The sequence below is a fragment of the Schistocerca cancellata genome, chromosome 5 (assembly GCF_023864275.1).
Source record: "Schistocerca cancellata isolate TAMUIC-IGC-003103 chromosome 5, iqSchCanc2.1, whole genome shotgun sequence".
Taxonomy (NCBI): Eukaryota; Metazoa; Arthropoda; class Insecta; order Orthoptera; family Acrididae; genus Schistocerca; species Schistocerca cancellata.
The window spans coordinates 812,420,730-812,439,936 of NC_064630.1; positions in this window are offsets into that span (position 1 = coordinate 812,420,730).

Below are 19,207 nucleotides of genomic sequence, written 5' to 3' on the forward strand. Positions count from 1 at the left end.
CAAATAAACGTCAGAAATAGTACAAGTATGTCTAATACTACAGTTTCGGCTATTTCTTCCAAATGTGGGCATGTGTTATCAAAAGTTACGTGACTTTTGCATTATTAGGATCCAATGCCAACTCCATGCGTATCCCTTATGATGTAATTCCGTTGCTTCTTTGGCAGCCAGATTCTTTCCAGCTCGGATTTTTATAGAGAATAACCGCGACGTATACCGATGGTTCATACTAAAACACTATTACTGAATCGGCCACAAACTGCTGTATTTATAACTGTGCAAACAGTTGTGTGTAATAATTGTGTCAAGAATTTACAACCTTTTGTAATTTACATTTTATTTCTAACTGACAGGCCTCTGTGTGCCACTCTGCGAAATCGGACTCTACTTCTAAATAATTCGTTGTGCGAAATATAAAAAATTCAGCACTACATTTTATAGACATACGCGATGTGGTTGAATATTAACGGGTACTACAGAGTGGAGGGAACTAGAGCTTCACGTGCAGCAGAAAAGAATCTTGTTGAATGGGCACAATTTAATAACAAAACATTTACCGGAGCAAACAAAGGGCCACGCAATTTCGAGAACTTTGAAAGCAATTTACACGCAGATAGCCGAAATAACAGACCCAATTTGCGTTAAACAAAGTCAAATAACAGATGCAATAACGAGAAACAATTTGAAGAGCATGTTTACACTGGGTTACGCCTGCTGTCGAAAATTAGCCTCAGTCGAGCCGTTTGACCAAGCTCCGATTCAAGCGTTCATAGGACCTACTCTGAGCAAATCTTGTTTGTTCTTTATTAATGGAACGGATTACGCAATTGCTAACTGAATGTGTTCCTATTAAGGGAGATTTATCACATTCAGAAGGTACTTTTTTTCGTAAATTTTTCTCAAAAAACAGCTCCACTAAAATTCCATGTTGCAGTGATCAAAATGCAGCCGGTAATTCTTTAGATAAGTGTACAGTATCTCTTTTATATTTCTTTCAGAAATACTGGAAAGCAGCCCTGCAAAATAAGGAGAAAAGATCCATGATATTTCCCATAATTGCTCAAACATCTTCATATTTATTATAATGAGTTTCGAAAATCTATGTTGCGATTTTACTCGCTAAAAATTTTGCTCGGTACACACAACTGTTTTTCACGAACAACTTTTTACGCTTTTGACAGCAGTATGTAAAATATAGTTTCCTTTGTTGATAAATAATAAATGGTCCGTGCATCCATCGGCAATTAAGTAGTGATCACTTCAACGATGTCTTTGCTAACATGCACGATTACCGACACGTCGAAACCTTTTTTTCCCTAAAATATAAGTTACATTCCTTGCAAATCAGAGATACATACATTATTTTAGAATGATAGTTGTGACGAGTCTGGCACAGATGATGTATGACCAGTCACCCCTACCTTCCACAACAGGCATCGTTATGAGTGATTTATGCCCCTTAATTTCGTAGTAGACACATTAAACTTATCCATCACGGATTTCTTAGAACCTGTGACTGTTTATTCAATGTAAATACATAAAACTTCAACCAGTCACTTTCTTTGAAATAGTTGTTTAGTCATTCCGTATACCGGTTTTCGAACCTTTTCAGGCTAGTATTCACATGGTTTTCTAGAAGTTAAATAGCTCTTTCAGGCATGATGACTGGTGCTGGTTCAGCGACAAGAAAATGGAACACGCTTTAATGCATCACTATGAGTATTGTATATCTGTCGATTTGGATCGACAATTTATCTTTGTAGTTACTGCGACAGTAACCATTCAGTGGCTGACCATACTGATCCATCGCCTGAGATCAGTAACCTCCAGAGAGAAAAAACTGACTCACGCAGCGTCAGCTAAAGTGCAGTTTATTGGAATGTAGCATAACGAAATACATGAATGGCCTAACGACGACCGAGTATGGCTTGTGTCATCCTCTTACAAATACCTACATATTTAGGAAGAAGGTTTTCATCATCGACATGTATGGGTCTCCAACATCAGAGTTAAAGTATGAAAACCCTTCACAGAGCATTTATTTACATCAGTTAAGTGTTGTGAACTTTCATGGTCCATACAGCGCATTGTGGATTGCGATATGCATGCTGAGTCCTAGGTGACCTTATGTCAGGGCACTATTCGACGTTTTTGTAAGCTATGTCAGGGATTGACGTAAAATTGGACCCTTTTATTGCGCTCCTGACTATTATCTTGATGTAACCGAAAAATTTAATGAAAAATCTCAGTTCGCTTGTACTGTACTGTAATCTTTGTTAGAGACTTCAATCATACAATAGTCGCTTGGGAATATTACGGACTGGTAATAGATAGGTGGGACAAAACAGCCTGTGAAACGCTACTAAATGCCTTCTATGAAAATTAACTAGAGCAGATAGTTCGGAATCCCCACTCATGATTCAAATATATGGGATATAATTGTAAAAAATAAACATGGCGTCTCTGAGGATGTACACATCGAAACTGGTATCTGTAACCATGATAAAATTGTGGCAACAATGATAACGAAAGTACAAAGGATAACTAAAACTACTAGAAAGATATACATGTTCAGTAAACTAGTTAGAAAAGCAGTACTGTCATATCTCAGTGAGCAACTTGAAATTTTCAGCACAGGGAAGGAGCATTTAGAGCAAGTATTGCTCAAGTTTAAAAGACGTGTTGACCACAAACTGTATAGATATGTACATAGTACAACAGTTCATTATGGGAGGGACCGTTCATGGCACAGAGTGACTGTAGAAAAACTTCTAAAGAAATAGAGACGATTGCATAATAGGTGTAAAACAAAGCATAGGACTAGAGGTAGAGAGATGCTGAATAAAACGCGTTCGGCTGTCAATAGAGCAATGCGTGAAGCCTTCGATTACTACCGTAACATCCAATTTTCAAATGATGTTTCACAAGACCCAAAGAAATTCCGTGGTATGTAAAGGCTGTTAGTGACACCAAAGTTCGTGTCGAATTACTCTGTGACTGAAACAGGAACAGAAATTGAGGGTAGCAAAACAAAAATTCACATGCTTATCTCCGTTTTCAACTGTTCCTTTACATAGGAAAACCCAGGAGAACTGCCCCAATTTAATCTTCAAACTACTGAAAAGATGAGTGAAATATTTATTAGTCCAATGTTGTTGAGAAACAACTGAAATTGATCAAATTGAACAAAGGTCTAGGGCCTGAGGGAATCCCTATCAGATTCTATACTGGATTTGCGTCTGAAGTAGCCCCTCTTCTTACTATAATCTGTTCTAGATCGTTCGAACAGAAAATCGTGCCCAGTATTTGGAAGAACCACACGTCACACACGTTTACAAGAAGAGTAGTAGAAGTTATCCACAAAATTACGGTCCTTTACCTTTGACATCGATTTGTTTCAGAATCTTAGAACATATTCTGAGCACAAACATAATGAGGTACCTTGAACACAGTGATCTAATCCAAGCCAGTCAGCATGGATTCCGAAAACATCGATCACGTGAAACCCAACTCACACCTTCCTCGCGTGACATACTAAAAGCTTTGGTTCAAGGCGGTCAGGTAGGTGCAGTATTTCTTGATTTTCGGAAATTATTTGACTCAGTACCATATCGACGCTTAGTGTCAATATTACGATCATATGGGATGTCAAGCGAAATTTGTGTCTGGACTGAGGATTCATTGGTGGGGAAGGTGCAACATGTTATCTTGGATGAAGTATCATCATCAGATGTGAAAGTAACTTCGGGAGTGCGCCAGGGAAGTGTGTTGGGACATTTGCTGTTCATGTTGTAGATTAATGACCTTCCAGATAATGTTAATGGTACCTACAAACTTGTTGCAGGTGACGCAGCTACCTGCAGGGTGGGACAAATAAAAGTGCTCTGGAGAACAGAGTTCCAGGATACAAAGAAACACAGCAGCGGAAACGGAATACAGTACTAATTTGACTATAGTTGATGTTGGATGTGACCATCATTCATATCTTACAAGGGAACCTCCCCATCGCACCCCCCTCAGATTTAGTTATAGGTTGGCATATTCGATAGGCCTTGAAAAACTAAACACAGATCAATCGAGAAAACAGGAAGAAGTTGTGTGGAACTATGAAAAAATAAGCAAAAATACAAACTGAATAGTGCATGTGCATAATAAGCAACATCAAGGGTAGTGCGAACTCAGGAGCGCCGTGGTCTCGTGGTTAGCGTGAGCAGCTGCGGAGTATGAGGTCCATGGTTCAAGTCTTCCATCGGATGAAAATTTTTACTTTCTTTATTTTCGCAAAGTTATGATCTGTCCGTTCGTTCATTGACGTCTCTGTTCACTGTAATAAGTTTAGTGTAGCGACTGCACCGCAAAACCGTGCGATTAGTAGACGAAAGGACGTGCCTCTCCCGAAAACATTTGATCGCAAGGTCATAGGTCAACCGATTCCTACACAGGAAAACACGTCTGATATATTCCATACGACACTGGCGACGGCATGTGCGTCATATGACAGGAATATGTTGTCGACTCACCTAACGTGTACACTTGGCGAATGGGTAAAAAGATTCTTCTACCTTGCCCGATTTAGGTTTTCTTGTGGATGTGATAATCACTCCCAAAAAAGTGATGAAAACATAAGCCTTTGTCACATAAACTGAAACTTAATAAGTTAATCTTCTCACCCGAGGGAAGGCTTGAACCAAGGATCTCTCGTTCCGCAGCTGCTCACGCTAACCACGGGACCACGGCACCCACGAGCTTGATTTTTACTTGTAGTTGCCTATGTTGCGCATGGACTACTCAGTTTGTACATTTTGCTTCAAAGTTCCGCACAACTTCTTCCTGTTTTCTCGATTGATCTGTGTTCAGTTTTTCAAGGCCTATCCACTGTGCCAACTTATAACTAAATCTGAGGGGGGTGCGACTGGGAGGTTCCCTTGTTAGTGTTTCTGTACCCTGGTGAGCAAGATGCTGAAGGGGGATAGAAGTTTGATTGCTGGAACACGTGCTGTCTCATTCAATTGTTCTGCAGGTGTTCTTGAAGACTATGAGCGTTGTTGCGATACACGCTAGACTTGAGGACTCCCAACACAAAGGAATCTCGAACGCACAGATCAGGTGACCTCGATAGCCAGCTAGGGCCTTGAACAAACTGACATCTGCTAACAACTTGGTCAGGCGCGAAGATTGTGTAAATGTGCTCGAATGTTCGGCCGATTGTATGTGCAGTTGCACCGTCCTGTTGGGCATACATTCATGTCCAGTCGTATCCACTAGTCCGGACAACTTGTATTTCCACACCCTGTACAGTGAAGTACTGTCTGAAAGAAGCTGCAAAAATACTCAGTCTGACCTTGATAAACTTTCAAAGTGCCTCAAAGATTGGTAACATTATTTAGATGTTCAAAAATGTAAAATGGTGCACTTCACAAAACGAAACGTTACCATCCTATGACTATACTATCAACGAGACACAATTGCCTCAGTCCACTCATACAAATGGCTCTGGCTCTGAGCACTATGCGACTTTAATTCTGAGGTCATCAGTCGCCTATAACTTAGAACTAATTAAACCTAACTGACCTAAGGACATCACACACTTCCATGCCCGAGGCAGGATTCGAACCTGCGACCGTAGCGGTCCACTCATACAAATACCTGAGTGCAACACCTCATAGATATTTGAAATGGGTTCAGCACACACGCTCAGGCGTGTTTAATGTAAGTGGTAGACCTAGTTTTGTTGGTAGCATACGGGAGAACGATTGACAAGAACAGGGGCAAGGAATACAATTCAAGATGAATGAGTAGCTTAGAGAGATGGAGTAGTGAAGGCAGCAGAGGATCAAGTAAGAATAAAGCAATTAGTAGAAATCCTTGAGTAACACAAGGGGTTGAATTTAATGGATGAAAGAAAGAAATGTAAAAGAAGAATGAGAAAACTCGTAGAAGCTGAACTGGAAGAAAATCAGTTAGGATTCCGGAGAAACGTCCGAACACGCGAGGCAATACCGACCCTACGACGTCTCATAGAACTTAGGTTAAGGAGAGGCAAACCTGCGTTTAAGGCATTTGTAGACTTGTGAAAGCTTTTGATAACACTGACTGGTATACTTTCTTTCAAATTCTAAAGTTCACATTGTTAAAATACAGGTAGTAGAAGGATATTTACAATTACTACAGGAACCACATGGCAGTTGTAAGAGTCGAGGGGTGCGAAAGGGAAGCAGTGGTTGAGAAGGGAGTGAGACAAGGTTGTCGATTATCCCCGATGTTATTCAATCCTTATATTGAGCAAGCAATAAGTGAAACATAAGAAGTATTTGGGCAGGAATTAAAGTCCAGGGAGAAGAAATAAAAACTTCGAGTTTTGTCGGTGATATTGTACTTTTGTCAAAGGACTTGCAAGAGCAGTTAAACGGATTGGACAGTATTTTGAAAGGAGGATATAAGATGAATACCAACAAAACCAAACCAGGATAATGAAACGGAGTCGAATTAAATAAGGTGATGCTGAAGGAATTAGTTTAGGGAATGAGACACTTTAAGTAGTAAATGAGTTTTGTTATTTGGAAAGCAAAACAACTGATGGCAGTCGAAGTAGAGAGGATAGAAAATGTAGACCGATAATGGCAAGAAAAGCGTTTCTGAAGAAGAGAAATTTGTTAACATCGAGTATAGATTTAAGTGTCAGAAAGTCGTTTCTGAAAGTATTTGTATGAAGCATACCCATGTACGGAGTTGAAACATGGACAATAAACGTTTTAGACAAGAAGAGAATAGAAGCTTTTTAAATGTGGTGCTACAGAAGAATGCTGAAGATTAGGTGGGTAGATCACGTAACTAATGAGGAGGTACTGAATAGAATTGGGGAGAAAAGAAATTTTTAGTACAAACTTACCAAAAGAAGGGATTAGTTCGTATGGCACATTCTGAGGCATCTAGGGGTTTCCAATTTAGTATTGGGGGGAAGCGTGTGGAGTAAAAATCGTAAAAGAAGAGATGTATACAGTAGGCAGGTTCAGAAGGATGTAGGTTGCAGTAGTTACTCGGAGGTGAAGAGGCTTGCAAAGGATAGAGTACCATGGAGAGTTGCATCAAACCAGTCAATGGACTGAAGACCACAATAACAACACGGGGGAAACGCTAGTCTACAAAAGAGATTGCTTACAAATCACTCATACGACACATTCTACAATACTACTCAAGTATGTATGACCGTACCAAACAGGACTAACAGAGGAAGTTAAAGGTATTTCTAGGACAGCTCGAAAGTTGATAGGTTATCAGCCCCGTGGGAAAGTGTCATAGAGGTACTCGAGAAACTGAGCTGGCACATTCCTGAAGACAGACATAAATAGTCCCAAGAAAGCCTACTTAAAATGTTTCAACAACCAGATTTAAATTACGACTCTAGGAGTGTACTACAACCACTATGTATCGCTCACATAGAGGTTGTGAGGACAAGATCAGATTAATTACAGCACGCACAGAGGAATTTACCCAATAGTTCTTCCCGTATTTCATACGTGAACGGAACGGAGAGAAACCCTAATAAGTTTTCCAAAGGCATTTACTCCCTGTCATGCACTTCACATGCTGAAATACATTATTACTCGTAGCTGCTCCCATCGCAGTAAATATTGCGTCTTCGTTCTGAAATGTTTTACCTTCAAAATCTTTACGCTATGAGAGAATCTCATACAAAGACTTGGAAAACCACAGACGCTGTTCATCCCATGGATCGTGAGCTCCCTATCTTTCAAGCCTCAGACACAGTTGAACGACACGGTTTCATCTCTATCATGAGCATGAAATAATCCAGCTTCACTCAGTTTCTTAGGGTGTTGCAAATATGATGGTTTTAATATGGCTCAAACCCATTCTGTACTCTGAACAAAAGAGGACAATAGCATTTTGGAGCATGAGACCACAACAAACGATATTTTGAAAATGTAGATTATTCTTGACTATCTATGATACGTCTTATTCACTTACAATGGTCATATGGTCATTAGTCTCTATCTGAGAGGGAGCTGACAAAAATTTCCGCAAAGAACTTTAACTCTGGTGGTAAACTGTAATCACATTCGCATTCTGAGACCAAAGACTACCCACAGCCTGATTCAAACTAGGTAAGCCACTGCCACGACACCTGCAGCATTTTTCGGTTGATGCCGTTCGCTCTAGTTTAATCTAACACTAAAGGATCTTGACCTACTTCTATATGCAGTACGTTACACTTATTTAAGTTCAAGGCCTTCTTCAAGTCCTTGTAATCCTCGAATAATTAGCATTCATTTCGTGATTGCGTACCCTGTATTTTTGTATTGGTTGCCTGATGGCGTGTCCAAGTACTTTGTATTTATGAAACTGTGATACAAAATCTTGTGTGACTGTAAATTTTGCATTTCGTTTCAACAGTTAATTTTCCCGTTGTGACAGGAATCTACATATTCGTCGACAGGCCAAGTGAACGATACTGTCGCATCATGCTAGGATTCTAAGGGAGTTTCCAACAATATTCCGCTGACTTTCTTGAAAAGAAACACATAAACGCACAGAATACCACTTATAATGCCGAGATGAGAAACTGGCTCGAGATTTGCATATGCGGATATCAGAAACCACCCGGAACAACTCTCAAGCTGACGTGTGTACCAGATAAATGGTCGCAAACTCCGTGCAGATGTCTTATGCTAGTTGAACTCCTTCTTCTTGAATCAAAACTTGACGAGCTGAACGTTGAGCTAAGCGAATAAGAAGGGAGTAGTGGAGACCGAGCACATACCATACGCCACATGTCTACGTATTTTCAGCTTCTTCTCTATTTTGCACCTCATCTTAGAAGGTTCATATGACGGCTGCATCAGACCTTGGCTGCATCCTAGAGATTGTAACTTACAATTCTTTCTGTTTTGTCCCCTAAACAAAACGTGAGTCATGTATTGGTATAAGGGGCAGTCAAATGAAAACTAGGCAGATGATAAAAAAGTAAGTAAGCAGTTTATTATTTCAAAAATAATCACCGTAAACGTTAATACATTCGTCCCACTGTGAAAAAAGGCAGTCAGTTCTTTCACCGAAAAATGTTTGTGGTTACCTACGGGATCATCACAGTACCCAGGTGCACATCTCTTCGTCTGATGCAGATCGATGACCATGAATGTCTTCCTTCAGTGCTTCAAAAATATGAAGATCGGATGAGAAGAGATTGGGGCTGCATGGAGGATGGTCAGCCCTGCTCAGAAAAATTTCTACATCGTAGTTGAAATAACCTTGCCAATATGTGAGCCCGTCAGGGGACAATCATGGTTCCACAAGTAATCACAAACATTTTATCCATGTGGCAATTTCTTTTCAAATAATGAACATTTTACCTGCTTTTATCCATCTGTCTCACTTCCATTTGACTGCCCTTTATATACAAAATTACTTTTTTCTACCTCAAGTCTCAATGTGCCTTATAAATATAGTGTGTGTTTAAAATGGTCAGTGGTGGTGCATTCTATGTCTTCTTTGAACACAGGTTACTAAATGGAAGAGGACAGATGGATACTAACATAAAAAAGCCGTCCATACTGTCTCGATCCAGTACCCAGTATTATGCTTGAAAGAGATATGTAAAAATGGTTCAAATGTCTCGAAGCACTATGGGACTTAACTTCTGAGGTCATCAGTCCTTTAGAACTTACAACTACTTAAACCTAACTAACATTAGGACATCACACATATCCAAGCCCGAGGCAGGATTCGAACCAGCCAACGAAGCAGCCGCGTGGTTCCGGACTGAAACAGGTATGTAACTTCCGGAAAACCATCTGAAGATGAGCCTGGAATGGTTCGAAAACTGGTTCATGGAATAATAAGTAACTATTTAAAAAATGTGGTTGGTTTCTGTTTTATGTATTTACATTGAATCAACACTCACAGATTCGAAAACATGTCGAATGTATAAACTTAATTTTACCTTACATGGTTTGCGAGAAGCTTGCTGTCATGCTGTCTTTCTTCCCTGGAATCCCTTTTTGTTCCTAATAACACACACTTGTCGCTTCGCATAGTATGCAAGTGTGAATACAAATCTGTAAATTTAACTAACAGGAGATTGTGAGGTCGGTGTTGTCCTTCTTCTGCATGTATCAAACACCTACCTCTTTCCATACTCTTAAAGTAGCTGTGCAGTGTACTGCTACCTCACGGAAAAATGAAGTAATTCTGCAGGATATATGTGATACTCAACAATGAATAATTATTACTAACATAAATGAGGAAATTTACTATACAATTCATAGATGACGATAGGACATGCTCTTAGTGGAATGCTAGAAATCTACGTAACCCCGTATGACCTCCTTTGGTACTTAAGCACTATTGTCAGTCAGCAGAAGTCGTTAAAATATACTATATTATTATTACAGCTCAAAAATCTGTCGGCATTTGTGCGTAAAAAATTGCTAAGTTGATGATGTGCGACCACTAGTTCTACTATCTAAGTTTCTGTGACAATTGCTACAGGCTGTACTGTATTTGAATAAAGAATGGACATAGCATCCATCCTCTTCATATGCAGTCACACTATAATAAGGTGAGACGAAGAATGGCACAGCGGTATACACAGGCGCACGACTTTCTGTGATTGGTCTACCATCTCATAGCTCTCCCAGGCAGATTGCATGTTGACTCTCAAACACTAGTTGTTCCCCCAAGCTTCTTACACTCCACATTGATCAGTGCATGTCCTACAAAACGTGTCAAACGTGAACTGAACCTCACCGTTAATGACCAGTGGGAGAAACATACAATATTCGACGTCTCTGGGGTTTGGTGGTCTGGGGCTTTTCACCTAAGGAAGCAAAAAAACGGGTTTGTAGCCAGGGCTTGTGGAAATATAGTTGAAGCCACCCAACCGGTGGATGGCACGCACATGTGGTCAGCTGCGGTGGACACACCAGGCACCTGGGCAATGTGCGTTAATTTTTGTGGTTCATTCTAACCGCATAGAAATAGTAACTGTAAGGACTGCTGTGACCTGGAACGTGTCTTTAACGAAGTGCTGCTGTACAACTGTTCTTAAAAGGTGTTATGTGCTACAGACGTTCCTAGGTGTTTAAATAAACAGACCACGCGGTATGCAAGGTATCTAACAAGATCTCTCGCCGTTTTTACATTGGATTGACGGCATAGTGTCGGACTTGTGCGACAGTCGACGGAGGCAGCCATCTTGGGCAGCGATCATGGAGTGTAACATCATGGGTAAGCGATCTTAATGTTGAGCGCCCTTGAGTAGGGCAGAGAGTATGGAGGCTGGGAGGGAGGACGAGGAGGGTGAGAGAAGGGGGTAATAATTATCCTAACATGGGAATAAAGATCCTGTTATTGTAGGGTAATAAATTCTACTAATTATATCAGCTGTCTGGCAGAGTGATGAAGAAGTTGGGTTATCAATCATTGATAAAGGTAATGTGTGGGGACGTGTGACAGGTGATATATCATCTGTGCCACGAACAGCATAACCACCATGCTTAGAATGCATAACATATCGATGCAATCGCAGTCATCACAACGACCATTATCACGTATGGTCCGATATTAAGTAGCACCGGCTACCAGCTAACAAAGACATCTTCACCTGCTTTGATACCATTACAAAAAATTCATTTTACTGAGGTATCTAGCAGACAAAGCTGTGTGACATCTGTTAAGTATTCAAGTATTTGATTACGTGGCTAAACTAGAGTACAAGGGACTGCCCTACGTTCACTAGATTACAATAAAGGAGTTGCACTTCGATCAGGTGACGGTTATATTCTATAAAATGCGGCGATTCTTATTACTGGATGTGGTACTCGGCTTCGCTAAGGATCTGATATGAGATCTATAGCTACATTTACATATATACTCCGCTAGCTATCAAGCGGTGTGTGGCGGAGGGCACAATTCGCGCCAAAGTCATATTTCCCCCCTTCTGTTCCACTCGCGGATCGCGCGAGGGGAAAACGACTGTCTGAACGCCTCAGTACGAGCTCTTATTTCCCTTATCCTTGAATGGTGATCATTGCGCGATTTGAAAATGCTCTACATCCACGGTGAAGATCGAATTTCGGAATTTAGTCAGCAGGCCCTTCAGTTTATAGTTTGTCGTCTATCTGCAATTGTGTCCCACTTCAAACTTTCTATGAGATCTGTAACGCTCTTGCGATGGCTAAATGTACCAGTTACGAATCTTGCCACTCTCCTTTGGACCTTCCCAATCTCTTGAATCAGACCCAACTGGTAAGGGTTCCATACAGACGAACAATACTCCAAGACTGGACGAACTAACGTATTGTAAGCTATTTTCTTTGTTGTGTACTAGTTGGAATAGAAGGATGAACTTTAAAATATACGATGTAAAAAATATTCTAAATATTTAAAATACTTATTAAAGTACACGAGGTAAAAAATTATTGAATACGTATTATGATGATCTACAATACTTGTTTGTAAACAACACTTTTCATTTTGTTATCCAGGGTACATACGTAGAACCAAGAGTCTTTGAGGCTGATGCAGCAATATTTGAAAGTTCGTCCTTGGACTTTGTCAGTTGTTTTGGTGAGTTGAGATCTCTGAGTAATATGATCGGAGATCCAATTTTAAATTGGCTAAATTGATTGGAAATTGCAGTGTTTTAAACTGGGATTGTAGTTCAGTAGAGAGCAATGGTGTCCTGGGGGTAAATAGTGAGTGTCCTTTGTACCTTCCAGTCATTAGTTCGGCTTCGATTATGTTATTCGATACCTGTTTGACAATCATCCGTGTTCCATTCCATTGTTTTGGTGAGTTGAGATCTCTGAGTAATATGATCGGAGATCCAATTCTAAATTGATGGCAGTGTTATGGCATTCCTGGTACTTGCAAACCGTTTAGAAATTCTGTAGGGCAGCTCACCCTTTCTTCAACGTTTACCATCGTGTTGATAGATTTGTATATTCTTTCTTTACTGGGAATTTTCTTTTGAATATTAAAGTTCATATCGTCGACGATATTGTTTTTAACTGCCAAAATTTCCCTCTCAAATTGTCAGTTTGGAATGGTGTAGCTATGCACAATTTTTGGATAAATTTGGTCGATGAGTTCGTTTTCATCAGTGGCTATGTTGCAGAAATCACTGTTGAGTTTAACAAGCCGCTCGTCTGGTCAGTCGGATATGTGTCTTCGCCCATTTGTAAAAGTTGGTGAGCAAAATGTGCTGTTATTTCATCTTTCGATAGTTCTCATATTTTTCGTTAGCCGCACCATTTGTATGTGTGGACAGAGACGTTCTTTTTTAGGCATTCACTGACTTCGTCTACTGGTGTTGACTTGGGGGTAACTGTGTTTGTCGAAAATCTCCTGAGAGTATGAGTAGATATCTCCGCATCACTTCAGAGTCTCGTCGTAAGGCTTGTACGAGGTGCATTGAAGTTCTAAGGCCTCCGATTTTTTTTCTCCGGACTGGAAAGAGATAGAAACATACGCATTGTTTCAAAATGAGGCCGCGTTCATTGTCAATACGTCCCAGGGATGGCAGCGACGAGAATGAGAACTGTTTTAAATACTTAAAATGGCGACGTTCTCCTTACTTGAACAGCGTGCAATCATTCGTTTTCTCAATTTGCGTGGTGTGAAACCAATTGAAATTCATCGACAGTTGAAGGAGACATGTGGTGATGGAGTTATGGATGTGTCGAAAGTGCATTCGTGGGTGCGACAGTTTAATGAAGGCAGAACATCGTGTGACAATAAACCGAAACAACCTCAAGCTCACACAAGCTGGTCTGACGATATGATCGAGAAAGTGGAGAGAATTGTTTTGGGGGATCGCCGAATGACTGTTGAACAGATCGCCTCCAGAGCTGGCATTTCTGTGGGTTCTGTGCACACAATCATGACGACCTGAAAATGCGAAAAGTGTCATCCAGTTGGGTGCCACGCATGCTGACGGACGACCACATGGCTGCCCATGTGGCATGCTGCCAAGCAATGTGGATGCGCAATGACAGCATGAATGGGACTTTCTTATCGTCGGTTGTGACAATGGATGAGACGTGGATGCCATTTTTCAATCCAGAAACAAAGCGCCAGTCAGCTCAATGGAAGCACACAGATTCACCGCCACCAAAAAAATTTCGGGTAACCGCCAGTGCTGAAAAAATGATGGTGTCCATGTTCTGGGACAGCGAGGGCGTAATCCTTACCAATTGCGTTCCAAAGGGCACTACGGTAACAGGTGCATCCTACGAAAATGTTTTGAAGAACAAATTCCTTCCTGCACTGCAACAAAAGCGTCCGGGAAGGGCTGCGCGTGTGCTGTTTCACCAAGACAACGCACCCGCACATCGAGCTAACGTTACGCAACAGTTTCTTCGTGATAACAACTTTGAAGTGATTCCTCCTGCTCCCTACTCACCTGACCTGGCTCCTAGTGACTTTTGGCTTTTTCCAACAATGAAAGACACTCTCCGTGGCCGCACATTCACCAGCCGTGCTGCTATTGCCTCAGCGATTTTTCAGTGGTCAAAACAGACTCCTAAAGAAGCCTTCGCCGCTGCCATGGAATCATGGCGTCAGCGTTGTGAAAAATGTGTACGTCTGCAGGGCGATTACGTCGAGAAGCAACGCCAGTTTCATCGATTTCGGGTTAGTAGTTAATTAGAAAAAAATCGGAGGCCTTAGAACTTGAATGCACCTCGTAATGTCCGTGGCTTCGAGTAATATTTTATGTGCCATTGTGTATTCGTCCCAGAAGATAATTTTAGCTTCCCGTAGAAGTTCTCCCCGTCCTGATGCTTTTGGAATTTTACATACCGGGGATTGCTCTTCGGCTGTATTCGACGCAGTAGGGCTGAATGGGCAGTTCGTCGTCCTTCCATAACTGTGGCTTCAATGCCGCTTGATGCCAACGTCGTGCTTCTCGTATTTCCACCAGCAACGGATTTGTTAGAAACGTTTTCAAAGTGCCGCGTTGTGCGTCCAAGTAAATAATCCCGCCAGTGTTGTTGCCGATCCAGACCCTGATAAGATCGTAAATTTCCCTTTGATTGTCACTGAGGAGTAGTTTGTTGTGAGCAATGTGGTGGAGTAGTTCGTTGACGTTTTAGCTTTTTTCCTTTGTAATTTCGAATTTTAGCACACTGATATCATCCTTTCATGCTGCATGCATCCCAGTTATACTAAGGTCTGGTTGCTTATTGCTAAACATCTATCTTCTAGGCGAATGGGTCTTTCGTTGAGGATATCGTCGTTGAATTCGATGATCAGTTGAGGATGATCGTGTCGGGTTTGGTACAATATGTGCTCGTACTTCTCTGAAGGCGTCCCATAGCTGTTTTGTATTCGATAAGTTCCATTTTATTAGAATTATGGCGAATAAGTCTCTCATTTGTTCAGCTGAGTCTGTGTGTCAGACTTGTAGTGTTAATTCCCAATGGTCATCATTTTCCAGTTGTCCTAAGCGTTGGCGTGCTTCTCTGTATGTATGGCATAGGTAACAGTCAACAGTCTTGAGATCTGTAAAACATGTTGCTCCCCATATTTCGCGTAGCAACATCTGGAGATAGAAACATTCAGCGTTGTTCGGATGTACGGTGTATATTAGGCCAGTTTTCATGATTACTGAATGATCTTCCAGTGGGGTTCCTTGTTTCCGTCGTTGAAAGGTTTTTTTTTTTTTCTTGTTTTGTCCACGTATAATAAATAGGGAAGACAACGTACAGTAATGTTTTGGCAAAGCCGTAAATGTTATATTCTGAGGTGGTTCGCTTGCAGTTTTTGTGGCAGTGTCTTTTGTGAAGTAAACCCTCTCTCTGTTCTGCAAATGTCCTGTTGGATGTTGCTCAGTTGCTTCGCAATCATGTATGGGAAAACCGAAAATCTACCACGCTGCTTCGTTACTGTTGATGTATGTTGTCATTTGGTACATGAGAATCTCAGCTATTTGAAATACTGCCATGTCTCTGCCTTTGTTCACATACTTACAGAAAAGTATGGCTCTGGGTATTTTCTTATACATTTTCCATCACTCATACATGACGAATTGGGGTTTAATGGTCCGCATAGTCCGTGAAACAAATTTTTCACTACTATTTCGCGCTGTTCCGGATCTTCTAGTGGATTGGGAAATTCAGCTAGGATGATTTTGTCGATATCCGTGGGATGAATGCTGTCGTATTGCCATATGAGATTGTGATAGTGTCGCAGTCCTCGTTTTTGCCATTTGATTGTGTACATGCAGCATCTAACGGTTCCAAATATGTGCTACTTTGTGATGAGCTCAATACATCTCATTTGTTTTTATCGGAAAACTCGGGCAGTTATTTCGTGCCGATGCTTGAGGGCTTGTCAGTTGTTTTTTGGTTTCTGGCCACTAGGAGTTGCATGTGCATGCTATGAAGGGGTCACACCGTCGATATTTTCTTATGTTCGTCTTGGCATCTTGAGTGAATTCGTACATGTGTCTCGGACTTCCAGTGTATGATGAGGGTAAGATTACCATTGTTCCAAAGTCGTCAGTGTTTTCGTCATTTATGACTGCGTCTCGAAGACAGACGAATTTTTCCGTGCATAGTTTCTTCTGATTCAGTCTTATGTCAAGCATCAGTTCCGCTTCTATTTTTGCGTACATATCTACCAAGAATTGTTGGAATAAACAGCGAGAGTTGAGAATGTGAGTGTAAGTTCATTGTCTCTGACCATTAGGACGTAAGCATATAACTTCTTGGAAGAGTCTTTTTTTTTTTTTTTGCTTCTACGCCAGTTTCGGTTTGGATTTTTTTCACATTAGAGTGATATCTGTCCTCTCCGTGCAGAAATATTAATGGATACTGAAGGGCATCGTTTGAACAGTGTGTCGTCTTCGTTGTGCAATTATGTCACGGCTTGTATTTTCATTGTCCACAATTACGACGGCGACTTCGTCTATTTGAGGTGCATTAAATTGAAGTTTGTGTTCACCAGCTAGTTTTTTGTCAGCTCTGATTATAAGTTTATAATGATCAGAAATCTTTCGGTCTAGTGCTGTACTAAACATATGAATCAGATAATTGTATTTGTGTAGGATCCTCTGTGCATCATAGACTACTACTCGTCTCAATCCACTGATATTTGTGCATCGTTGATCAGTTTCTGTTTCTTCATTTCCGATGAAATATACTTCCATATATTTATGGTCTTCGTTGTGTGCCCTTGGATGGAAAAAACAATCGATTTCATCTCTGTTAGTGTTGATCGAAGTGAAACCGAAATAAGTTATTTGTGAGTAGACGTTGAACACATTTATATTTTGAAGAAAGTGCTTTGATTCCCTGCTCACGTATTGTAAAAATGTTGCGGAGGTGATTCCAGTGGTGCTAATCGAATTTTTCCATTCATGCAACGGAATCATGCTGTTTCCCTACTGAACTTCGTCGCGTTGTGAACTTGGCAGATTTTATCCATTTTCCCGATGTGTGTGTGTGTTTGTTATATTCTTTCCCAGTGTCCTGGTGGAATGCTTCATTTATTAGATTGTATTGTTTACTTTTTCTCGTCCGCGCTTTTCATAGGGTGATATTTTCATGGTTGGCTTGGTTTCGCAGTCCTTTATTATTATATTGTGTCGCTATTCTTTACTCTTCAGTCCTCTCATTTCGTTGTTCTTTGGTTTCTGTGCTTCTCAAGGTGCTATTTCTCGCTTGCTGGCAACTTAACCGTGCCTCCCCTCTTTCACCTCTTTCGTTTTTTCTCCGTTATTTGTGTTTTCGCTATTTTCCTTTAGAACTAGCAAGATCCCCTCGTCTTTTACATTTGGCTTTGTCTAAAATATATATCAAACTAACTTTTTATTGTAAATACACTAAGTACACTTTACACACTTTTCACACTTGATATTCATTTGTATTCAATCAGCCGCCCGGAGTGGCCGAGCGGTTCTAGGCGCTACAGTCTGGAACCGCGCGACCGCTGCGGCCGCGGGTTCGAACCCTGCCTCGGGCATGGATGTGTGTGATGTCCTTCAGTTAGTTAGATTTAAGTAGTTCTAAGTTCTAGGGGACTGATGAAGTCAGATGTTAAGTCCCATAGTCCTCAGAACCATTTGAACCACTTGTATTCAGTCACTGTATCTCTTTGACAACTCACGCTTCACTGTTTTCATTCACTCATTGCAAGACATTTTTGGTTCCTCACTGCTTCGCTGATAATAAACTGACGTTCGAATCCACTACGGGTCTTAATTTATACGCTCTCTACCAATGGGTAGCACCACCAGTGGCGAATTTCAAAACATAACAAAAAGGCTTTAAACGGTCAACAGTGTTCCAGAATATTCCAGAACAATCGAGAGTGTTTTGGAATATTTCACAATGATCTGGGATGTTACGGGATGTTCCCGAATGCTCCAGACTATAACCGAACGGTCCAGAACATCCAGGATCATTGTGGAACATCCCAGAACACTCTGGAATATTGTGGAATGCCCTGAAATACTATAGAATGTTCTGGAATTTCTCGAATACCCTCTCATGTTCTGGAATGATCTAGAAATTCCAAGACGGCGATACCTCTCAACCCTCATATCTTCAAAAATGCGTCTACAGGTGAACACGTGTATCCTCTTCATGGATGGTGGATGGAGGCTTACCACACCATGTAACTTCCTTGATAGTACCGGAACTCGTTTGTGAGTCTTAGCTACACGCAGACTCTACTGATACGTCATCAATATATAAAAGTAAGTGTACAGTTTCGGCAAACATTTCAGACAGGATTAAGATCAGTATATGTATTCGTTTTTTCGCTGTTTATAATAATGTGTGTGTGTGTGTGTTTATGTTTGTAGCACTCCCGAAATCAGTCGCACTGACATTATATGTTAGAGCCAAAATGCTTGGCTCCCTGTTAGCCGAGTAATACATGAAAATATTCAGTACAATCATTGCCTACGACTTTTTTTGTCTAAATAGTTATGAGCTTCCTGTGGTACCTTCGATTTGCAGCGAAATATTAAGTCGCATATTTAATGCTGAAGTCGCTTATTTTTCCAGAAAATACATAATTTACATAAAGGCACCTATACTGTATGATGTATGGTGAGCAATGTCAGTCAGTGAACGTTATAGCTATGCGTACTATGTATTTTGTATCTCCCACTTTGTCCCCATGTTCTTCATATACCTTAAGTCTATGGATCTGAAATCTGACACGTCGGATTCAGGTT